The 24,836-nt window shown below is 48.7% G+C and overlaps 1 protein-coding gene across 7 annotated transcripts in view; it reads left to right on the top strand.

Moving 5' to 3' along the window:
* ZNF536 (zinc finger protein 536) overlaps positions 1 to 24,836 on the top strand; it is a 423,563-nt gene that overhangs the window by 36,462 nt on the left and 362,265 nt on the right. For 5 of the 7 annotated variants that reach the window (XM_045988393.1, XM_045988392.1, XM_045988397.1 and 2 more), the window contains exon 2: positions 15,278 to 15,347. The exons of the other annotated variants lie outside the window; for them this stretch is intronic. The gene's annotated coding sequence lies outside the window, so the exon portion shown is untranslated. The remainder of the gene's footprint in view (positions 1 to 15,277; positions 15,348 to 24,836) is intronic. 7 annotated transcript variants of the gene reach the window in all.

Below are 24,836 nucleotides of genomic sequence, written 5' to 3' on the forward strand. Positions count from 1 at the left end.
CAGATATGTTGGCTTCAAGGTATCTCATTTTCCTGAGATTCTCTGCAATTGAGAAATGATCTACTAGGGTTTGGATCTTGTATTGCAATTGGTAGGCTCTTAACTTCCTTCCTCAGGAGTCCCTTTAGTGGTGACATGATTAAATTTCATGGCGAGAGTTTCAGGATCCTTCCCACTTCCGGGGACCCAGGCACAGCTTGGCTACGCATCTGCAGACCCTGGTACCAGTCCACCGCTCAGCCTACCATGATTCAATCCTTGGCTTGGAGGTTAATTTGTGTTAGACCCTTACAGTATAGACCCCGCACTGTTCTGGCAATTTCTTGGTCTTCCCGCAAGAGGAATTCCCCCGAGACGAGAGGACAGGGTGCTCGCTGACCCTCCCAGGAAGTGCTGGCCAAGGGGTCTGGGTTTCACACGCGGCTAAGCTGCCTCCTGAGAGCTGCCTGGTGTCTGAGCAAATGGACGGTCTATAACGACTTCCTTCTCCTGCAAACGAGCTTTCCAAGTTTCCAACTTGACTGTTTTATTTATGCTCTTGACCTGTGAAAACAAGCAGGCTGTTTAAAAAGCAAAAAGTACTTGCCATGATTAGAGTACTTAGAGTTGAAATAAATTGCCGAATGAAGAGGACATTCCTCGTCGCTCCAGGAGAAAATGTCGCGGAGGTTTTGCTTCCTGAGGATAGTCTCTGGTTCCGTGCATTAGGGTACCCCCATCTTCTTGGCCCCGGGGGGGGGCAAGAAAGCATTCCTGTGACTTCCCCTTTTTCCTGGGTTTAGGTGGCAGAAAAATCCTAGCGAAAATTTAAAACATGTTTGCGGATGGTTCTGAGTAGTTTGCATATAATTATGGTCCTGATGGGAAAACACTTTGGAAAAACAACTAGTGAAACAATGCAAGTCTTGCTCAGGTTACGTAGCATATGCTAAACACTGAGGAAACACGCACAGTCTTTAGTGAACAAGGTAGGGAATGCCCCAGGGAGCCAATTTAGACTGTGACTTAAGGCGAGCGTGGCTTTTCGTGTCTCTCTCTTTTGGCAAGTGTATGGAGTGGCAGCGGTCTCTGGCATTCTCCCGAAGCCGATCCGCCTGCCCGGGGTGGCCACCTTGCACAGCCCTGTACGAGGCAGGGTGCTGGGAAGAGGGGCACATCAGGCCTCGTGACTCAGTGAGAGGCTCCGCATGTGCAGAGGCATGGCCTGATGGGGACAGTCGCCACTGGCGGGGTGCTCGGCTAGAGGCCACACTGGGGATAATTTAATGGGGTCAGACAAGAAGGAGGGTAAACACAGGCAGGGAGGCAGAGGGAATCCTACGATTCATGGCTGGAGAGATCAGGAGGAATAAAAAATAAATTGTAGACGATCACTTAAGAGACGGGTTGATTCCTAAAGATAGAACTGTCTCTGTGATGCATGGTGGGGGCTGCTGTTGAGGCGGGAAGTCAGGTGGGGATGACCCTCTGGGAATAATTCGAGGGTCCTTGGGGTGTAGACTTCTGGAGCTGAGCACCAGGAAACAAGTCGGCGCTCTGGTAACATTCTTCCTTCAGGCAGGAACATCTTCTGGTTCTTGAACCCGTGCACGTTGATGTTTCTCAGTTGTGCTCATGGAAAGTTGGTGGCCCGCCTCTCCTCAGGCAGACAAAGGCGCCACTGGCCCACATCCGGTGGCGTGGCCTTCACGTGGCCGTCGTGGAGGCAGCTGGCTCCGGGTGGCTCTGGAGGGGACGTCCAAGGCGATCCTGGTTCTAGCCAGTTCTGGTTAGTTCACAGACTGTTCTTTTTCCACAGTTGTTACCAGCTTTTTTGGTTTCCATTTGTAATTACCTTCGTATTGATCTGAGCAAACTAATCACATCAGACCTAAGAGTCAAATGATTTGAAGATATCTATTTTAATGGAAGAATTCATCGATGCCAATAGATAGGTTCACACACCCAATGCACACGCTCCTTTGGCCACACTTGTTGGCATTTCCAGGGACGGCCTATTTGATCTGGGGACACCCAGGCATGCAAGCACAAGACCCAACTGTTTACCGCTCTGCGTGGATGCCAGTCTCTCCACAGGGGCTCTGAGAGTGCCAACCCCAGAAATATATATTTTAAGTTACCCTGAGTTGAGTAATTATAACAAAATTGCCTATAGCATGAGCTGGAGAATATTCAAGATGTCTGTCATCCTTCTATTACCTCAGGTAAATAACTGATTGACCTTTTTGGGGCTCTGATACTTTACTAATCAGAACCTGAAATCTGTATAACAACACTTCATTTACTTGATAGACAAAAGAACAATTGCACTTGAAGTAATGTGATTTCTAAATAGACACTGCCTGTCAAAAATAAATGCATTAGAAGTAAAATGTAGCTCAAGGAGACAATTAGCAAACAGAGGTGACACCGTAAACAGGTGCACCCATTATTCCCAAAGCTTGTGGCAATATATTCGCGTCTTTTGGAGTGATGGAAGATCATGTGATGGTTTGGTGAATTATCTCTCGGTATCATCTGACTGATGCAGTCGCTGCTGTTGCAGCAGAACATTTAAAAATGCATCTCACAAATTACATGGTAGCTGGGAAAAATGCAGTTTTTTTTTTTTTTTTTTTAAGAACAATGCTTTTCTAAAGCAATGCGCTAGCATACGTAATTTTTCATTTGAAAGGATGGAGACCGTTTCATTATGCTGGGTATACAGTCGGTTAGGGTTGTGCAAATTCATTACAATGTTTGTTAATGTATAAAACATTTTCCATCCTGGTTTTAGTGACATTGGATTTTTTTTTTTTTTTTTTTATAATGTGCTGTTTCTGAAACATCTGCCATCCCTTGTTACCTGTGGGCAGAGGGAGAATATACTCTTTCTAAGAATGTTTATAAGATCTTTACCAAAATGGAAAACCTTGGAAGAAGAGAGGGAAAGGACTTCTTCTTTTCTTTTTTCCTTTTCTATCAGTTGTTAGGTTTTGAATTTTCTGGAGTAGGAACTTGACCATGAGACAAACGGGGGGGGGGGGGGGCTGTATTTGGCTACTGGATAGGCCAGGCTAGGAAAAGACCAGGCTTTCTGGGGGCCTCTCTGTCCCCCTGTGTTTGTATGCTCTCCAGTGGGTTCTGCCCTCAGAATGCATGTTCCTGAAGATTTTCCCTATTACATTTCATTTGTCATCTTTGCTTTTCTTTCTTTCTTTCTTTTCCTTCCTTTCTTCCTTCCTTCCTTCTTGTAGAGTAAGGGATACTTGAGGGACCCATTACTATTAATGGGTCTGTTACTACTGCTTCTTGTTAAGAATCATGGGAAGACAGTGTGAAATATTTTTACTTGACCTCTAAATCAGTCCACCCTTGACTCTTCCTGGCCTTCTCCAGAAAAGCTGGAGAGCCAAACTCAATATGGATATAGAGGAGTCTCTATATCCATATTCAGGGTCTCCTCAGCAGCATTTTGATGGTACCATATGCCCAGAGAGAAAAATGAAGACACCACCGCAATCCCCGGAACATTCCCAGCTCCCACATTCCTGCTGGGGAGGCGGCTCATGTCCACTTCACACCCATGTCCCAGGACTCTCTGAGGCATTGGGGTTTCTCTGTTGGAGTCGGGAGAACCAAGGATGGGGTTTTGCGGGAATATCCAGCCGGAGGAGCGGAAATAGTTTGGGGAGGTCCTTTCCCTTGCCATGGAGGAGCTGTGCCCCGAGAAGCAGGTGTGGGCCTGGCCGACCTGGACTGTGCTCTGGAGCCCCGTGGTAGGTCACTTTGTGAGATGAATCAATAAGAACAAGAAAGAACATGTGCACAGAGGGAAGGAAGGGGCTGATTGGGGTCCCGAGCCTTCGGGATCTCTGCCGAGTCCAAGCACACTTTCTAAGGAACGGCCCGCGTAAACTCTCTGGAGGTGTTTAGACATCGAGTCGTTGGAGAAAGAGTGGCCAGAGGGCTTCCGCGGGAATCCTCGTCTCTAAACACTTGAGAGATTTCCTGATCTGCACAAGTGGAAATACTCTGGCTCAGGGAGAGAGGCTCACTAGGCTTCCAAGCTGCTCCTTCCCTGTTACCTGTGTTCTTCTTCTTTTATTTTTTTTTAATTAATTAATTTTTTTTAAGAATTTTATTTATTTATTTGACAGACAGAGATCACAAGTAGACAGAGGAGGAAGCAGGCTCCCCACTGAGCAGAGAACTCGATGCGGGGCTTGACCCCAGGACCCTGAGATCATGTCCTGAGCGGAAGGCAGCGACTTAACCCACTGAGCCACCCAGGTGCCCCACCTCTGTTCTTTTTAAAGCAATAGGATTTTTTTTTTTTAAGAGTAGTTTAGATATGTAGAAAAATTGAGTGTATCTCCCCACCTACATTTCCCCCGTTATTAACGTTTATGTTAGCGCAGTACCTTAGTTCTTATTGATGGGCCTGCATTCCTACATTATTATTAACTAAAGTCCACTGTTTACATTGAAAGATCACTTTTGGTGTTGTACGTTCTATGGGTCTGGGCAAACGTACAATGACATGTACCCACCACTCTCGTTTTGTACCGAATAGTTTCACTGTCCTAAAAATCCCCCGTACACCCCCTATTCATCCCTCCCTCCTCTTCGCCTCTTGGCAATCACAGATTTTTTTTTTTTTAACTGTCTCCTTTGTTTTGCCTCTTCTAGAATGTCACAGAGTTAGAATCGCACAGGATGTAGTCTTTTAAGATTGGCTTCTTTCACTTAGTAATATGTATTTATGGTTCTGTCCTGTCGTTTCATGGCTCGATGGCTCATTTCGTTCTATTGTTGGGTGTTCTTTCATTGTCTGGGGGTGCCACAGTTTATGCATTCTGTTAGGGAGAGGAGTCTTGGTTGCTTCCATGTTTTGGCAATCGTGAATAAAGCTGCTATAAACATCTGTGTGCAGGTTTTTGTGTGGATGTAAGTTTTCGCCTCTTCTGGGTAAATACCAAAGAGCACGATTGCTGGGTTGATGGGAAGAGTGTGTTTAGTTTTATAAGGAACTGCCAAACTGTCTTCCGAGGTGGCTGTGCCATTTTGCATTCCCACCAGCCATGAACGAGAGTTCCTGTTGTTCCGTGTCTTTGCCAGCATTTGGGGTCTGTGTTTGGGATTTCAGTCATTTTAATAGGTGTGTCGTGGTGTCTCATTATTGCTTGCATTTGCATTCCCTTAAAGCCACAAGATGTCGAGAGCGAGCTTCTCACGTGCTTACTTGCCATCTGTAGATCTTTGATGAGGCATCTAGACGTTTGGCCCTTTTTAATGGGACTGCTTGTTTCTTATTGTTGAGTTTTAAGAGTTCTTTCTATATTTTGGACACTGGTTCTTCATCAGCTATGTCGTTAGCTAAGATTTCCTCCTACCATGTGCCTTATCCTTTCCTTCTCTTAATGCTCTTTCTTTGTAATATGTGTGGAACTCTCAGCCTCCTCGGCCAGTGGCCTCTGTTCTCATATGGCCAAGTGGCACCAACTTATGTTTCAGATTTCAGGTTTTAGGACATGTGAAATCAGAGGTGCACATGCAATGCGTTCTCAGCTGTGTTTATAAAACTCACATATATATGCAAGCACACACATGTGCACACACAGGAGAATAGAAAAAATGTGCCAAAATATCAATGCATTCACACCAGCTGATAGAACTATGGATTGTTGTTATTTTCTTTGTAATATCTCGTATGTTCTAGATTTTCTAGAAGGCTGCATTTTATCACTTGAATAATCAGTTGTGTACAGGTAAAAGTAAATGTACTGAAAAAAGCACCACCTGTGGAGGAGATCCCATAGTGGTTCAGTTGCAACTTGGACAACTTTCCCTTCGACCTCAGAGATGATCTCCAGAACTCATATGTTGCGATATTAACGAAAATATAGTTTCTCTAACAACCTGCTTCAGAAAACAAGTGACTTTTTTTTTAAGTTTATTTATTTATTGGACAGACAGAAATCACAAGCAGGTAGAGAGGCAGGCAGAGAGAGTGGAGGAAGCAGACTCCCAGCGGAGCTGAGAGCCCAATGTGGGGCTCAATCCCAGGACCCTGAATTCATGAACTGAGCCGAAGGCAGAGGCTTGACCCCCTGAGCCACCCAGGCTCAAGTGACTTTCTAATGGCTACATTTGGCTGTCAAAATGGCCCACTGTTTTACTGAGCCTCACCGGGCACTATACGAGATAAACACAGTAGAAGCCAATAATGCAAGCCACACATACACTTTTAAATTTCTAGTAGCCACATTAAAAAGGGTTAAAAGGGAGCAGGTAAAATTGATTCTAAGACTATATTTTTAGTGTATCCAGAATATTATCATGTCAACAGGTAAAAAGTATCAAATCTATAAATGAAACATTTTATACTCTTCCAGATATGATGTGTGTTTTAAGCCTCAGATCATCTCAGTCTGGACTGGCAGTTTGCAGGTGCTCAGTAAACACATGCGGTCAGTGCCTATCAGATTGGACGGGGCAACTTTGTGTGGTGGCTGGATAATCCAGCAGTGTTTGCCAAACAGTGTACCCGAACGGCAACGGTACCTGCCGTGAGTACAGATTAAAAAGAAAACAGGCACTTTGTGCTTTCCAATTACTTTCCATTTCTTCTTCAAGATAAGCTACTTCGTAGACACCGTATGATTTGATGATGCTGGGAAGTCTTTTCTGTAGGGGGATAAATATTTTTAATTCGTGCTTCGATACAGTATAGCCTAAAGCATTTGCAGTTTGGGGATTTTTTTCTTCTTTGCATTATTGCCTTTCTGGGGGCCAGAGTGGTCTCAGATGTACCAGCCCATGGAGTCTTGGGCTGATATGGGACCTGCATTGCCCTGGACGGGGTGAGACAGGGCCAGGTTGGGCAAAGACATCGGGAGAGGCTGCCAGGCCTTGGCTCTCAGAGAAAACAGCCTCTGGGCAGGGCTAGGGTACCCCTTCCAGACCTGTGCCCAGTGACACAGGTTTTGAACCTTGTAGGAGACATGCGCATCTGGTCTGTGTTTCTTACCCTAGGAACACTGGCCTACAGGGTGGGTCAGAATTCCCCATCTCGGGATGAGCTGTGGGACCCCATGTGCAGACTCATGCAGGAGGGCTTTTGGATGTCTCTGATCAGTGGCCCTGGGCAAGCACGGCTGCCCCAGAGACCGGGCTCTGCAAGGCTGTGTGGCGGGAGGTGTTGCTAGTGCTGGGAAACGCTGCATGCGTCACCAAATCAGGGATTCAGACCCTGGCTCCCCCACTTACCGGCTCTTTACCTTGGGTCAGTTTCTGCATAGCTGGTGCCTCAGTTTCCCATCCATAAATGACCGCTGTGGCAGCAGTGTCCTCCCTGGGTTGGAGCAATGTGGGTCAGGATGTCGGGCTCTGGTCAGCACACAGCGAGGGCTCGGTGGATGGGAGCCGACGCTCTTCCTGAGTTCAGGAACGGTTAGGTCAGCGAACGGATCCCTTCAGAAGTGGGGCATGTGTGTGTGTGTGTGTGTGTGTGTGTGTGTGTGTGTGTGTGTGCCTAAACTCCGGCTGTTTCTTGAACTCCGTGTCTTTAGTGGCTCCTGTCTCCCTGTCTCCATCCTGCACCCTCGGCTCGGCCTGAGTGACCAGCAGGAATCGTTTCCCTCCGCCTTCACTTTCCCTCTCTTCTTTTCTCCTTCTCAGGGCTGTTTTGACTATGAATTAATTGTAGGTTGGGGGACTTGCAAGCAAAAATCAAAGCCAATAAACTTCAAAAGGACGAGGGGGGGGGGGACCGGGGCCACCGGGGGAGTGCCAGGGCCCACTGTGGCGGGGGGGGCTCTTGAGGCTTTGGGGGAGGGTGGGGGGTGCTTTCCATGTGTCTTCAAAGGGGACACCAAGTGTTTCAGATTGTCACTGAAAAGCTCCGATGAAAAACTTGGGAAATCTGGGTGAGAGGCAACGGGTTCCAAAACAACTATTTCTCTCTTTTGCCAGCAAGCGTGAGCCCAGTGGAACGTAGAGTTAAACTTGGAATTTCTTGGCAAGGGTTAATAATCAATGTAGATCTCCTAACAAAGGAGATGCTGCCTTATTATACTGGGAAAGTTTTTTTTCTTAACTGTCAGTGAAGCAGTACTAATTATTACTCCAGTGTAAATGAGGTCATTTCCTATTAAGAGAACAAAATGCTTAGCCTCGCCTTGCCAATTCATACCAACTATTTTTCACACATACTCAGCTTTTTAGTTTTTTTTTTAAATTTTGATAAAATCCATTCATTTGTATTAGAAAAGTGTAAACCATCGCAATAATAGTTGCCCATGATTACCCAGATGAGCTTTTGTAATGTGTGGGTTGTTTGAATACCATGTGTTAGCTATGGAACAATTAGGCAGCTGAATGGATCTTTAAAACAATCAGATACTTTTATCTCACTGAAAAAATACATTCCTTGGATGTGTACTGTTAAACCGTAAATTCCGGGCAACATTAAACTCACGTCACAAGAAGAACTTTCGGATATATGTTGATCAAGGACAAAAAGACATCCAAATATCGTGTCTTCGTGTTTTCATTTTTTTTTATGCAAGCAAAAAGATTTAAGGAATATTGTAGCAAACAAAGGGTAATTGTTTTAGCCCAGATGTTGCTTTTGCACAACAAGCAGGTTACAATGTTCCCACAGAGCTGATGAGCCCAATCAGGGAAATGATTAAAAATTGATTTTGTCCCTGTAATTACAGTATGTAAACTACTTAGCTTGGATTGCAAAGGAAGTGATTTTCTAATTACGTATATACTCTGGTGTCTAATGATTGGTTTTTTGAAGTAATGAAGAGAGAGCACTAACGACTCCTTGGTGTTCTGTTGTTTAAGAAAGACCATCTTTAGAGTAAGCAGCAACAGACAAAGAGTTTAAATTGAATTTTCAACACTGTTAATGTGCACATGGATTTGTTTATTAAAGAGACAGGGAAGTAATTTGATTGGCTCTGAGCATCTTGCCTTTTTTTCATGCTAAAGCATGTAAAAATACATGCACCGGGGCGCAGGCTGACGGGAAGAAGCCTCCCCGCTCCTCTTTCATCATCCCAGCGCCTGGGTTGATACCGCGGGGTCTCAGGTTCCTGTGAGCGTCTGATATCTGTGTATCCTGAAAGCATTTAGATCGAACAGGTATCAGATAGCTCCTGCATCAAAGTTACCTTTGTTTTAAAATGAAAGAAGAGGCTTCTCTTGGATGCATGTCTGGGCAGCCCAACGCACTCTGTGTTAGAATATTTGTAGCATCCCATGTGACAGATAGCCTGCATCCTATGATGCGGGGCTCTGCGATGGGGTGACAGCTGTCACCCCCCCATATGTGTGTTCCACAAACGCAGCACACACGCTCACCCCAGGTCTAGCCCTGTGTCTGCAGGACTGGCTGTAGTGGGTCAGTGCTGGGAGCCAGGGGGTGTGCTGATGCGGATGGAGGAGAGAACTCGCAGAATCCCGAGTGCTCCTTCTCTGCTTCGAGACACTTTGTGGCTGATGAGTCATAGCTCCTCAAGCCCCTCTTCTGGCAGATGTTAGAAGGGGAGACTGTTCCTCAGCAGGCGCGACATGCCCTCCAGGAATGAGCCAGTGGCTGCAAGGTGACCCTGAGAGTTTGGTGAGGCCAAGGGATCAGGAGATGCATGCCTTTGGGAAGACTTGTTTGTTACAGTTCCTAAGAGGAGGGTGCCCCAGGCCGTGAGGGTGAGGGGCTGCTCAGGGAAGCAGCAGGACCGGTCTGGAGACAGGGAGCCAGGGGAAAACATGAACATGAACCCTTATGGTGCTGAAGGAAGGGCTTGGCAGGGAGGGTGGCCAGAGGTGGGACTGGCTAGTTTGGATCATTTCAGTAGGCTCTGGGGTAGAGGGACTGTCTCTGGTTGTCTGGTATCTGACCCCGGGGTGATTAGGGCAGGGAATAATCGCCCAGTGTGGGAGAGCCTGGTAGAGGAGGGGGAGGTTGGGGCATGGGCTGTGGTCAGTGGGTTTGGCTGTGAGAGATGTGCTCCCAGAAGGGTCATTTTCTCTCTTTAGGGATTGGCTAGTCCTGGGACAGCAGTCCCTGCAAGGCCAGTAAGATCCCAGATGTCAAAGCATCAGAAACACATGCTTACTGCACAGGAGCCCTTGGCGAGGGCTGGTTTGGGAGTGGGTGCCCTGTGTCATCAGAGTCCCTGGCCGTGATGAGCATAGGATGACGCCAGGTCCCTCTTCTTCCCGGTGTCTACTCAGCAAGTCTCTTTGGCTCTCTATGAAATGCATCCTGAATCTACTTGCTTCCCGCCATCATTGTGGCTCCCACCCCGCATCAAGCCATCACCGTCTCTCACCTGGACCACCATGGCAGCCTCTCCACATCAAGCCAGCACCATCTCTCACCTGGGACAACCGTGGTAGCCTCCCCACTGGTCTCATAGGGAGCTCTACTGCCAGTCCTTCTGGTCTGTTTTTCCCACAGCAGCCAGCGTGGTCCTTATTATAATGTAAATCACATCATATTATTCCCTTGCTCAAAACCTGTCAATGGCTCAGAATAAAACCCAAAATTCTTACCATGTCGGAGAAGAAATGCCAGTCCTCTCCCATTTCCCTGCCCACCATCCATGTTGTCCTGGGCGCATGGAACATCTTGCTGCTCCTGGAATGCACTATCTCCTTCCTACCCCAGGGCCTTTGCACCAACCGTTTGTTTTGCTTATAGAGTTCTTCCCCAGATTTTCACTGTGGTCATTCTCTCAATTTATCCAGGAGTTTTTGCTTGTTTGTTTGTTTTTTGTTAGTTGTCACTGGTGAGAGTGGTCTCTCTCTGGTCATCTTATCAAACCATCTCTGTACACGTCCGTCATTTTCCCTGGCTTTATTTTCTTCTTCGAGCATATTATTCACTAACATTATATTTTGCTTTTATTCATCTTTCATTGGAAGCTGCTTACTAAAATAGAAGTCCCCCACAGACAGGAGTCCCCAGAGCCTAGACATGAGCCTGGCACCCAGGAGGCACTTGGCAGGTGATGGCTAAATGAGACCGAGTCCCTGAGCCTTTTCCCCAGGGAGCACTTCTCACCTGGACTCCTTTCCTGTTGGGAACAACAGCTCTGTTACTTGGGGCCAATGTCATCCCTTAGAGTTCGGAGAGAAGGAGGGTGAAAATCACTCAGTGCTCGGGAATGGAACGTCTAAGTCCATTTTGGCTGGTGGCAGGGTCCCTGTCCCCTAGTGGGCCTGGAGGGTGTTGAGCGTGGGGCTAGCAGAGGCACTGGAACTGGGCAGAGAAGTTGTGGCCCTGTGGTAGTGCAGGCTGGGGAACAGGCTGGAGCCCCTCTTCTGGGCTTCCCTCCAGGACAGCAGGACTGTGAGGCACTGTCCTGGAAAGGCTGGGGGGTTATCTCCAGAGAGCTCCACTTCCGTGTCCCGCTGGCCACACCCTTCTCCCACGGAGTGCTGAGGGAGTCCAGCTGGCTTACTTGCCACTGCAGAATCCTTTCCCGATGCTTTCATGGAAGGAAAGCAGTTTATCTGGCTCCCATCTGCCCCAGACTGCCCAGAGCCCTCAGCGGACTGCAGGACTCCTGCTGCAGGGCCTTCGAGTGAGCCCTGGGAGGGCTGGCCCTCGCTCTGTCCCGGAAGGCACTGTGCTCCAGGGGCCACATTGTAACAGAGCACCGACCTGGGGAGGGGAACTGAACCAGCTTTCCCTTCTTTTCTTACATCCTCCCTTACTGGCCCTTCCTTCCATAGGAGCCGGAACCTTCCCTTCTCTCTTCCCTCCCTCCTTCCCACCTTTGCTTCCCTCCCTTCTTCATTCCTTTCCTTTCTTCCATCAATTTCCATCCCTCCCTCTGCCCTGTTGTCCTCTCTCCCTCCTTCCTTCCTTCCTTCTGCCCTTCCCAGCTTCATCTGCCTTCCCTCCTTCTGTCTCCACCCTTCCATCTCTGCTTCCTTTTCTCCTTCTCTCTCTCCCTCCCTCCACCCACCGAACAGTTACTGAGCTCCAGTCCTCTGCCAGAGATGAGGGACTAGGAGGTGAATGGGACACAGCCTTTCCCCCGTGAGCTGGCAAGAGACACAGGGACCACCCTCAGCATGGCATCTGGTGCTTGGCAGGACCTCGGTAAATGGTAACTGGTTGCTAGGATGGCCTTCCAGCCGCCTTGGTGTGGAGCGAGAGACAGGTGTGTAATGATCATGGGAAGGCAACATGTTGGCCTAGAGGAAGGGTCTTCGCATCTAACTTGGGGCTTATTTCCAAGGGCCCTGGTCGTGGCGGGGTTGCTACGTCTCTGCTCCTCTCTTGAGTCGCCAGGCACCTTCCCTTTCAGCACCCATGGGCCCGAGTCTGGGAGGCTGGGCTTCTGCCCTGTGAAGGTTATCAGAGGTTCCGTGTCTCCCCTGGGAGGACTTGGGAAGGGGAGAGGGCCCCTATCCTTTGGTGAGGGGCCCATGCTGCTTTCTCCTTCCAGCCTTGGCTCAGCGAACAGGCTGGGCCCGTGAGTGGGCACTGCTTGGCCTGTAGAACTCGTAGGGATGGGGCCGCCGTGCCCGCCCACCGTGGGCCGGGCCAGAGCTGCCTGCCCACTTTCTTCTGTTGTCTGTGCCCCACTGTCTTCCTGTCCTCCCCACTTCTCTTTAAAGTCTTTCTATCAGAGCTTTCCACCCCCTCCCTTCTCTTGGGCTGCTTGAAGGGGCCTTGGAAGTGCCCCAGGTTCTAACAGACCCCTCCCCAGCCCCCAACACCCTGTCCTCCCTCCCCCTTTTCAAAGTTGCTGCCCCCCCCCCCTGCATTTTTCCTAGAACCCGCACTCCTCGCATGTCAGGGTCTCTGAACCTTTACCCGCCCCCGCCTCCACCTGTGTGCCCACCGAGGTCCTGCTCACTGAATGAGGAGGCGTGAGCTCCCTTTTGGGTGCCGCCGGCCGAGGGTGGCCCCACGTGTTTGACAGGACAGTCAGGGGTTATCCATGTACAGAAGGGGGGATTTCAGGCCCCGAAACTTGCCCGTGGAAGCGATTCTTTTGGTGAGACGGCTGCTCCCCACCTTGGCCTTGGCTCGTGCTGTGCTTTGGGCTGCCTTTGTGATCTGCCCCTTCCCGCCTTTCCTCGGATCTGGTGGGAGCTACACCCCACTGGGCTTGTGGGCACTGTCTCCTGGGTGGCCCTCTCCACCATCCCCTCAGCGGGGGTCCACGTGGGAGGCAGGGGCGAGGGGAGGCCTCCCGTCAGGGACCTGTTTTTGGTTATGTCACCGCGTTTTCTCTAAATGCAAGTTCCTACTTGCACCAAGACCGCTGTTTCTTTCTCTGAGTGAGACAGACTTACTGGGCTGGGGTTTTCCTTCCTCCCCACCCCACATCGAGAGCATCAGTGGTCCGTTATGCTACCCTTCGCCCACCTGCGGTGGCCGTAATGACATGGGACAGTGGGAGTCGTCTCTAGACGGTTCAGGAAGGTCCCAGTGGCACTAAGTCAATTTTCTTTCCTGAGATTCCAGTATGGCCTCTGAGCAGGGGCTCTGCCGCTATCTCAGCAGGAAGCTTGTGGGGCTCACATGGCCGAGGCGGGCCAGCCACCTTTGGATACCAGCCCCCTCCCCCCACCATCTGGGAGAGTCCTTCCAAGGACATAGCTCCCCGTGCAGCCGCTGTTTCAGGGCGTAGGAGCACCCATCATGGCCCCAAAGGCAGATGGCTGGCGGGTGATCAATGGTGGGAAGGCAGGGGTCCAGTGGATGTGGGACACCCCAGGTGAAGTCTCCCGTGTTCTTCCCATCACTGGCACCAGAAAACTTCTACGTGAACAGCCCCTGGAGAATGGTCCTAGAATTTTGCAAACCATAAGGCTGAGTCTCTCCCCCTGCCTCTCGCAATCCCCTCCCTAAAAATAGTCTTGTGAGCAAAGCAAGTAAGTCTTCACAGAGCCAGTCGGGTGCCAGGACCGCTCTGCCCATCCCTGGGACCGACCAGAGAAAGTAGAGCGTCAAGCATTTGTTTTTTTTTTTTTTTTTCTTTCTCTCGATTTTAACTTTGAATGATACAGAAAAAACAAATTGCAGAAGCTAATCTGTCTGAGGAGAGGCAAGGAGAGGGCGAGAGAGACTTGTGATTTCTTACCTTGCTGCAGATGGTTGAGGTGTCAATTTCCACTTTGTGTCTCAAGGTAGGCAGGTAGAAATTAGTTTACAAACAGCAATGTCCCCGTGACACTTTGAGGAAACACTTTCCGCACTCAGTCAGCCAACACCTTTTCGGTCGCCAGAAATCCGTGTTGGAGTTGGACGGACTGCGGGATGCCCGTGGCTTCATGTGCTGAAGTCGTCACCGTGGGCTGGGGCTGCCACCACAGGCTCCCCGAGTGCGTCTTCTGGTTTCCCATTCGTAGACACGCCCCTGAGTCCCTACTGGAATTCCGCTTCTGTACAACTTCGGCATCAGCCAAATGTAACTTCTCAAGAGGGAACTTTTGCTCGCCCTGTAAAATCCTTCTGTAATTAGATTCCGAATTGCACTGGACTGGGAGAGGCTGGACCCAGGGAGCAGACTGGAGATCGCAGGCTGAGGCTTGGCTTGGCTCCTGTGGACAGGCATCTTGGCTTCCCCTCCAGGTCCCCCACCCTGTCCGAGCGTGTCATAGTGGAGGAGCTCCTCTTGGAGGGCTTACTTCAGTAATGAGACAGGAGAAAGTCAAACGCCTAACTGGTCCTTGCTTTCTGGATCTTGGTACGGGAGTGGGGACAGATGCCACACGATGCCCCAGACCCTGGGTCAGTGTCTGGTTCCTGGTTCGGATGCACTGAATGCCACCTTGGGCACGGAATGCCTGTTCGGAACACAGGAACACCTGTGGTCCATTGAAATTTGGGTGGAATTGTGGTCTCCCGAAGGGAGCTCCTTAAATCAGAGAAAAAAAGAACCCCTCAATTCCTAACCTTTAGAATTTAAAAGGGAGAGAGAGAGAGAGGAGCGAGCGAGCCAGCCCTTATTTGCTTATTTGCTTGCTTCTTCTGTCCCATCTGGACAAGAAATGGTTAGATGCCCCGCCCCTTCTCTTTTTGCAGGTGGCAATTTCCCATTAAAAGGAGCTGAGCAAATTGGGTTTATTGCAGCAAGGGTCACATAGTTCCCATTTTTAAATTGCTCAATGAATTGGGGCAGTGGGGCTATTAAATATTGTTAGACTCTCGACTAGCCCGGCAAATGGTTACCTTGGACGAATGCTGTTTACCTGTCTTGTTGACGTCGATATGTCCGACACGGAGACTTGCTAACACATCCTATTTTTGCAGTTCCGGCCCACCACGGCTTTAAGAATACCCTTCAGCCAGGAGGGAGCTCCGTTGCTTTAAGACTTGCCTGGTAAGGAACATCGTTCTGTAGTTCGTTGAAGTGGTGTCTGTCTGTGAGTGTGTGGGCTGTCCAGGCTGCCCTCGTTGGGCTGGAGCGCCCTGCACTGGGTGAGAGTTCTCCCAGCTGCTCCCTTCTCCCCCAGCCTGGACTGAGATGGGTTGTGGAGAAGCTTCTGGATTCAAGGGTCCCTGGGATGGAGTGTGGCTCCTGGGGCTTCTAGGTGGGATGAATGTATGGTGTCAAGACATGTTCCCTATGTCTCAGCACGGGGTCCCAGAAGGGGCAACGCCCCCTAAGGGTGACTTCTTTCTCTCTGTGTGACATCCTTAAGAGTCGCTGTCCGCCAGCTGGCAGGTGGAACAGGAGCTGGGGAGGCTGTGGCACCACCTGTGGCCCATTGCCCCATCACCCACGGGGCGGCTCCGTGGCCTGGCCCCGTCTCGGAGGAAACTTGTCCCAGAGCAGCTTCGTGTTTGTCGTCTCAGACTCAAGATCACAGACTCAGTGCTGGAGGGTTTTCCTGGCCTCGAAGCTGCCAAAAACTTACAGCACAAACAAAGGGGCAGATGCCTGTGTCTGATGCCCGCAGCCTCCTCATCCGAGCTCCCCGAGATAGATCCCTGTAAACTCAGCCTCGGATCTCATTAGCCAAGCCCAACCTCCCCCTGACCATGGGCCTCAGAGGTCACTACACAACCTCGGAAATTGATAGCGGAATTATGCACTCAGAAATTAATTTTACGTTGTACTGAATATATCTTTTTTTTTTATTGTGACTTTATCTTGTTGAGAAAGTGCTTACTTCTGATTTTGTGGATACTACTGACCATGGATTACTTTTATTTTGGTTTTTACACAACAGTTATATTAGAAATTTGCTGTTTTATTCTTACCTTCTTAGTAAAAATCCTTTTATCACACAATGGGTAATTTATATCCATTACCAGGCCTTTCAATCCTTTTCAGTGAGGCTGTCAACGCCGTTGGCACAGTAATGATTAATGTGATCTAATAATAGCGTGCCATTATATTACCTTAGTAAAACATGTACCAACATCCTATTCGGATCTACCAAATTCATAGCTTCCTATAATATTTTTGTTGAAAGACAGGATTACTATTTTTCAAAGCTGATTTTTTCCCCCTTTAACATATTTAATGAAATTCACAATTCTCTGCCTTAGTAATCCGGGCACGTGATTGGGTTCGGTGGGTGAATGTGACATCTGTAAGTAGTGTTGTGATTTGCCGGGGAGAGGTGGGACAGTCTCAGAGACCCGCCACCGGCCGATCCTGGGTTGTTTTGCCTCGAAGGAAAGAAATTGCTGGGTTTCCAGTCTCTTCTGACACGTAATAAGGAAGGTGTGTTTTAGAGCAAAAGGCAAAAAAGTAATTTGACTGGAAGAGTCCTTTCTTCCTCTCCTGTTTTCTCTTCTCTCCTGTCGCCTGCCTTGGTCTGCTGGTGAGGCACATAAGAGGGTAACAGAGCCAGTGGAAGCAGCTTCAAACTGTTTTTTTTTTTTTTTTTTTTTTTTTTTTTCCTGGGTTTTGCCTCCAGCCTCCATCTCCAGCTCAGCCTCTCTGGATCTGAGGCCGGGTTGTTTGGCCTCAGCACTGACATTGCACTGGGTAACTCTTCGTTCCAGGGGCCCTCCTGTGCACGGTCAGACGTTCGGCAGCGTCCCTGGCCTTCTTCCACTCAGATGCCAACTATATACCCAGTTCCCCGAAGCTGTGAGAACCAGAAATATCTCCTGAAATTACCAACAGTCCCCTGGGGGCCACAACCATCCACAGGTCCGATGTGGATGGTCTTGTGGAACACAAGAAGATGGGTTTTGGGTGTGAGGAGATCTCGCTCCAGCTGGAGCTCCCATAGAGCTTTGGGGTCCTTCTTTGGGACGTCTTTGGTTTTGGCAGGGAAGATGTGGGGATGAGGGTTACACACTGCATCCTTTTCCTGGCGGAAACCCAGGCTTCTTCCTTCTTTCTCCTCCCTCCTGTGTCCCAGAGCCTGGCCCCAGCAAGGGTCTGAATCTTAGCTTCTTCCACTTAAATCCCATTATAATCACGACCGTGATTGATAACATTCCACCTTTTCAAAGGGCTTTAAAATCTGTGTCACCCGAGGATGACATTATTGAAGCGCAGGCGAGATGTATTCAAACAATTACAGACTCAGATCGAAATGGGAAGGTTTGTCCTTCTATTCTGATGACTTTGTGACGTGGCTTTCACCAGCGCCTTGGCCCCGCAGCCCCCAAAAGCTTCAGCAGGAAAATGCGTGGGGAGGAACAGGTTTTGTCCTTGATACTACTCAGCTCTGAAAGAGTTTGAATATTTGGGCTTCTTAGAACTAGAGGGTAGGGGGGGAAGGAGAGGTTGTTGAGCACAGGAGAGAGAGAGAGAGATCCTTGCTTTTGATTCAGAACAAAAATTACTGCTGCAACATTGGCTCGAAATATGCAATCAAGTGAAATCAGGAAAAGTATTTTGAATACAAAATTTATATTGAAATACTTGAATCTTGATACGTGTGCACCCACATACATGTATATATTTAAATCAAGAAAGAGAAGGCGAAAAATAAAGCTTTTGTCATAAAAATATTGCTTGTAGTATTTGCCCTCAAATGATTTCTGCCACATTGGAATACATTTTTGTACGGTTAGCATTTCCATAGAAGACACTTTTGTTTGCAACAGATTCTTGATGATAACAACAAATGAGGAAATGGCTCTGATTTACCTTTGTTTTAGGAGGATTTTAAATACATTGTGATGTTTGGTGTAGGAAGCGTTTTGGTCACCCACCCCTACTTTACTGGTTTCTGGTCTGTCTCTCTCACTGCAGCATAAACCTGGTAATTGTGGGTCTTGTGTGTGTTCTTCATTGTTGGCTTTCCACGTTCCTGATACATAGTAGGTTCTCAGTAATACTGATGACTGGAAGGATGGATTGGTGGGGGGATGGATGGGTGGATTGATAGATGATTGGAGGGCTAGATGGATGGATGGATGGATGGATAGATGGATGGAGGGATGGGTGGATGGATGGATGGATAGATAGATGGGTGGACTGATAGATGGAGGGATGGATGGATGGATAGATGGGTTGATAGATGGATGGATTGATAGATGGATGGAGGGATGGGTTGTTGGAAAAATGGATGGATGGGTGGATGGATGGATGCATGGATGCATGGATTGTTGGGTAAGTGGATGGGGAAATGGCTAGAGTTCTATCTCAAACCTAAATCAGATCTTAGAATAGTAAGCCTAGCAGTCCAAATGAAGTCCCAGTTTTTACCATATCTTCACCCCTTGCCCTCTTAAACAATTTTTATTTTTATATCTAAATGGTCAGTTGTACAAAGACATTCTGATTAGTTTTTTTTTTAAAGATTTTATTTATTTATTTGACAGGCAGAGATCACAAGTAGACAGAGAGGCAGGCAGAGAGAGAAAGAGGGAAGCAGGCTCCCTGCTGAGCAGAGAGCCCGATGCGGGACTCGATCCCAGGACCCTGAGATCATGACCTGAGCCGAAGGCAGAGACTTAACTCACTGAGCCACCCAGGCGCCCCTAATCCAGTTTTTAAAATAGAAAAATATGTTTAGGACTGTGCCGGGCAATCTCTGTAAGCTGAAACCACATGGGTGCCTTGTTGTATAAACATATTTAGACGTCCAACAAGGGCACATACACAGAGGACAGAGACTGAACACCTGGAGGCGTAGCAGGAGAAGGTGACCCCTTTCACCGTGGTACATGGACAAGGCATTTATGAGGCTCAGAAGACTTTCTGTCCAGATGACTAGTTGTCTGTGTCCTGGACGAGACCCTAATTTATATTTTATTTCCTGTTCTTCTAGACGCTCTCGTGTGTCCTCTGCAGATTCTCCATGCCTGCTCTCTGTGGGGCTGGGCAGGGCCCGGCCATGTGGGGTCAGCCATCCCGAGGAGACAGGCTGAGGCTCCGGGTGGTGGGGCTCCCAAGGCCTGGCACAGCAGATGGTATCTGCTAGAAACGTATTCCCAGTGATGAGGGTAAAAGTCATCGCCTGCTTGACTTGTAACTTACTGCACAACAAACATCACAGCCTCACTCCTGTAAAAGCCATACAACAGGAAGAGAGACAAATGAAATGGCCCCTAGACCCGGCAACCCATAGCAAAGTTATGGACTCTGGAACCTCAGGTCTCCTGGTTAGAACCCTGGCTCCCCCTAAGTCAAGGGACTAGTCTTGTGCCTCAGTTTTGTCATCTGTAAACTGGGAATGACAATCATAACAACGTAGCAGATTTCACAACTAACCGATGACATGTGCTTAAAATGACGTCTGGCTCCCAGGAAGTGTTTGTTACATGCGTGTTGGTGCTGTTCATTCGCATTCTCTCTGCTTAGTCAACTTTCCCCCTCTCTCTATTTATTCCAGCTTAAGGAAAGTATAGGCCATTTTCAGATAACGAGCCTTTTCCCCTCAGACTCATACCAGAGCGAGGAACCCCCTCCCCGGCGCTGCCCGGCGTGCGGTCTCGCCGGCACCCCTGGGGCCCGTGGTGGTGAGCCAGTTCACAGAGCTTCTGAAAGGTGGTGAGTTTCCAGAGTAAGCTTCCCCTTTGTCAGGGAGCAATGTTGACACGCCACTGGGCTTTGGGATTTACTTGGTGTTCGGGGAGCGCATTCCTGGGATGGCTGCCACGTGGTCGTGGTGGGTGGGAACAGCCGGCTCCTGAAAGGCAGGGGAGCGCCGTGGCTTTCCTCTCCCACCCCTTGTGAGCCGCCTACTTCGCATCATGGCCCCATTTTATATTTTCGGCCTCCACTGAAATTTAACGTTTTGCTTTTGGTCTATTATGTATGCAAGGATCTTGCTGATAAATACGTGTGTAATTGTACCGTTGGAACCACTGCTCGTCAGCGACAACATGTAATTAAACTCACCCTTGTAGTCATTGAACTTTTCCGTCCCTGACAAGATCACTGACCACGCCAGGGAGGGTGTGTCTCCTTGTGTGAGCCCCGTGGGGGCCCATGTGGCCTCGCCTCCCCATCGCAGCCCACGGGGTGTCCCCGGTGCATCTTAGGGCGTGCTCGCACGTATGCACATGGGCACTCCCTTAGACAGTCGGGTGCCGGTGCTGGATGGAAGGGTAGGGCTGTAGAGCCTGGGGGTGCCTCTGTTTTTGTTGTCTATGCCCAGGTGATGACAGGGCCGGAGCGGGTGTTTGGTAGACGTGAATGAATATTCTTAGAAAGTCCTTCACTTGCCTCTGAGTCCTCTTTTCACATACAACCTTGGGAACCTTCCCCTCATCTTCTTTTTTGGGGTGATGCTTACTGCATTACTTTTATGCCCTAGGCCAGGGGTTGGTGAACTATGGCCCGTGGGTCGTACCTGGCATGCTGCCTATTTTTTAACACGTAAGAAAACTTCTACGAATTGTAATGAAATATACGTAACACTTACTATCTCTTTCTATTAAACATTTGACATTTTTCAAGTGTTCAGATCTGTGGCATCAAGTTCACTCACACTGTTGTGCAAACCTCCCCACCGTCCATCCCCAGAGCTTTTTCATTGTCACAAGCAAACTCCTACCCACCCAACAATAAGTCCCTATAACTCTCCCTCCAGCCCTTGGAAACTACCGTTCTTTCTGTCTCTGTAAACTTGACTATTCTAGGTATCTCGTCGAGGTAGAATCATAGGGTACTTGTTCTTTTGTGACCGACTTACTTTGCTTAGCATAATGTCCTCAAGGTTCATCCACAATGTGGCAAGTGGCAGGATTTTCTTTTTTTTTTCAATAATTTTTAAGATTTTATTTATTTATTTCATACAAAGAGAAGGCACAAGTAGGCAGAGCAGCAGACAGAGGCAGAGGGAGAAGCAGGCTCCCTACTGAGCAAGGAACCTGATGTGGGGCTCGATCCCCGAGATCATGACCTGAGCTAAAAAGAGCTGCTTAACTGACTGAGCCACTCCAATGCCCCAGAATTTCTTTTCTTTTTAAGGCTGAATAATATTGCACTGTGTGTGTGCATGTGTGTGTGTCTGTGTGTGTACAAGTGTGTCTGCATGTGTGTGTGCATCTGTGTGTGTGTGTGTGTGTGTACATACCATATATTGTTTACCCATCCATCAGTGGACACTTGGGTTGTTTCCTTGTCTTGGCTATTATGGATAATGCCACTATAAACGCACACATACAAATATTTCTTCAAGACCCTGCTTTCAGTTTTTTTTGCTACATACCCAAAAGTGGGATTGCCAAATCATATGGTAGTTTTATCTGTAATTTTTAAAAAATATTTTATTTATTTGACAGAGAGAAATCACAACTAGGCAGAGAGGCAGGCAGAGAGAGAGGAGGAAGCAGGCTCCCTGCGGAGCAGAGAGCCCGATGTGGGGCTCGATCCCGGGACCCTGGGATTATGACCTGAACCGAAGGCAGAGGCTTTAACCCATTGAGCCACCCAGGCGCCCCTATCTGTAATTTTTTTTTTTAAAGCATCTCCGTAGCTACTGTACCATGTTACCTTCCCAGTGCACGAGGATTTCAGTGTCTCCACATCCTTCCCAATGCTAGTTTTCTGAATTGTTGAGGGCCGCCCTCCTGTTGGGTGTGAGCTTGTAGGTTCTTGTGGTTCTGCCTGTTTTTGTAAGCGTCTGAGCTAAGAACGGCTTCTACATTTCTAAGTGATTGAAAAAAATCAGAAGAGAAACAATGTCCCGTGACACGTGAAAGGTAGATGAAATTCAGACTTCAGCGTTCATACAGAAGATTTCCTACGGAGCCAAGCCTCCCCCCATTCATTTATGGATCACCTGTGGCTGCTTCCTTGCTGGACTGACAGGCTGTGTGACCTGCCAGGCCTACAATATTTCTCACCTGGCCCTTTACGGAACACGTTGGCCAGCCCTGCATTGGGCTAAGACCTTGCGAGCCCTCATCGGGCTTACTCCCCCGAGCAGCCTACTCTGCAGACAAAGAAACTGAGGCTCACCAAACGTAGCTAATTTGCCCCAGTGCCGCAGCCGAACACGGCCAAACCAGGAGGCATGTGCTTGTCCCCGTGACCCTATGTCCCCCACTTGTCACCATCGCCGTGAACGTGATCGTTGGGAACGTACTCTGTTTGGGGATCACTTGCTAGGCTTTTTGCAAGTCCGAGGTCAGGTCCTGGTTGAAAAAAAGAATTCTATTAAAATGTGGTGTTGTCATTGGGAGAAGTGGCAAATTTAGGGAGGAAACGAGGACATGAGGTGGTGCGAGGGAGATAGGCTTTCCTTGGTTTCTTATATTTGAATGCAAAGACGTGTGCCCTGTGCCCCGTGCCCCGTGGAAGGATAGGCTTTCAACCTTGCTGAAGCAGGACACGGTTCTGGGATGCCTGCATGTCTACACATGTAGTGTTTCCTCGGGATTAGAAAGAAATTGATAACTTCTTCTTGCATTAAAAAGGTGAATTATTTTCCCAACCCAGAGGAAAGAAAGCCAGGGTATACAGGAGAACGTGTTGATTGATTCTTTCCCCTTCACTGTTGAGATCACATGCTCTGTGGCATGAATCCTAGCATAGAGATCTTGGGCTGGCCCCAAATCTTTTCCTCTCAATGTGGAGGGATCTGCTGTCCCATTTCCCAGGGACTGTCTCGGCATCCCCTTTACGTCTTGGGCTCAGATGGTCAGCTGTTGCTTCTGAGGGATCATGCAAGTTGTCGCTCCCTGCCTCCTCCCCTCCTTGTATCCCTCTCTGTCCCCCAGGATGGGTACACTTGGTACCTGGAACCTTCTGGCTTTTCTCCACGCAGAGGACCAAGCATGAACAGTGATCTGTTCTTTCTCTGTTGGAGAGGAAAGTCTCTGTTGATCTTACATATTTGTGTGTATTATGGAAATAATCCGTCAATCCAAGCTTTGGGGATATTGGAGGGCTCTAGGGAATGGTTGGCCTTGGGTCTGTCTCCAGCACGGCGATGTGGTTCTCCTGCTCTGTTTGGGAATGCATGACATTTCCTCCCTGTCACTACTGTATTTCAACAGTAGGCTTCGTGCTGTTCCAGTATGAAACACAGCAGCATTTTCCACGAACTCTTGGCCATGGCTTCAGCCCAGCAGAGCTGGGCTCCTACCCTTACAGCTTTCTGGCGCAACTCATTTTGCACAAAAGAAAGTATGATAATCGGGGTTGTAGGATGATAATGTGATCGGCATGTTAGCATACTGCGAGAAGGATAGCAGTGATTTTGGATTTGGGGTTTTGTGGTTACAAATGTGCCATGGTGCCTGATGCAAAGGGCCTGCACCTAGTAGGTGCTTAGGAAATGTCCAAAGAATGAATTGGTCTGGAAATGGCTTTGTGCCTGAGAGTAAGTGGGAGAGTAGAATGATAATGGGCTTTGGAAATGGGGATATCGATGATTTTTTTTTTTTTTTCTGTTTAAAGATTAAGTTTGGGTTTGGTCATGGTGTCTGGCCACCCATAGTCCAGTAGGATGGTCCACAAACACATGTGATCTTGGGTGTCCTGCCTCTTCTGGCTCTGACTGGCCTGATCTCTTGGTCACTCTCTTGACTAGCAGCTGGGCCTTGATTCAGCACCTGAGTCCCTGTGCTCAGCCCTGGTGGGTAAGATATGAGCCCTGCCCCCACCCCAAGACTGAGGAACATGCAACCAAACATTGCAGAGATGGAATGGTGTGTGTGTGTGTGTGTGTATGTGTGTGTTTGCAGGTGCCAATGGTAGAGAGGTAGATGTGTTGAATTTTTCCTACCCCGAAGACATTTTTTAATTTTCTTCATGGAATAGTCCAAGAATATACTCAATTCTTCCTCATATTCATGTGCGTGGATTGTTTCATGTCTAAAAGCAGTTAATAACACCGAATGATGCTCTTGTCAATGAGCGGGGCTTAACTGCCGAGTTTCTGTCCCTTAACAAAATATAGCTGAAGAAAATATTGACAGTAAAAACCTAAGTCTGGTGCATGCTTGGATCATCCCCACATTTCTGTTTCTCCTCGCTAGGCTCCCAGATGCAAATTGCTAGACGTAACATCCCCAATACGATCTGGCCTCCCATATCGAGAGTAGTGGAAGTCTTCACGAGCGGCACGCTCCCTGGAAGGCATGCTGGGAGTTTGCAGAATGCCCGGGGGGACCCGCTGCCACCCCAGACACCGCTCAGCCACTGCTGCCCTCTGTGGGGCACCGTCCCTGCCCTGCACACCCCCACCTTCTCTGAGGCCTCAGACTGAAGGCTGAGAGAAGGTTCCAAGGGAAGGCAGAGGCAAGCACGCTTGGCTGGGGGCTGTGCGGGCACGGGGAGGAGGGCCAGCCTGGGTGCGAGGAGGCTTTTTAGATCCTCCAGCAGCTGTGGTAGGCAGAGTGCCCTGTGGAGCTCAGGTTCCCACCTGGTGTTGGTGGGGCAGGGGGGGTGTGAAGAGTTGGGGCCACATGGTGTCCATGGTTCCTTCCAGGCCTTACA

Source organism: Meles meles, chromosome 19, assembly GCF_922984935.1.
Source record: "Meles meles chromosome 19, mMelMel3.1 paternal haplotype, whole genome shotgun sequence".
Lineage (NCBI taxonomy): Eukaryota > Metazoa > Chordata > Mammalia > Carnivora > Mustelidae > Meles > Meles meles.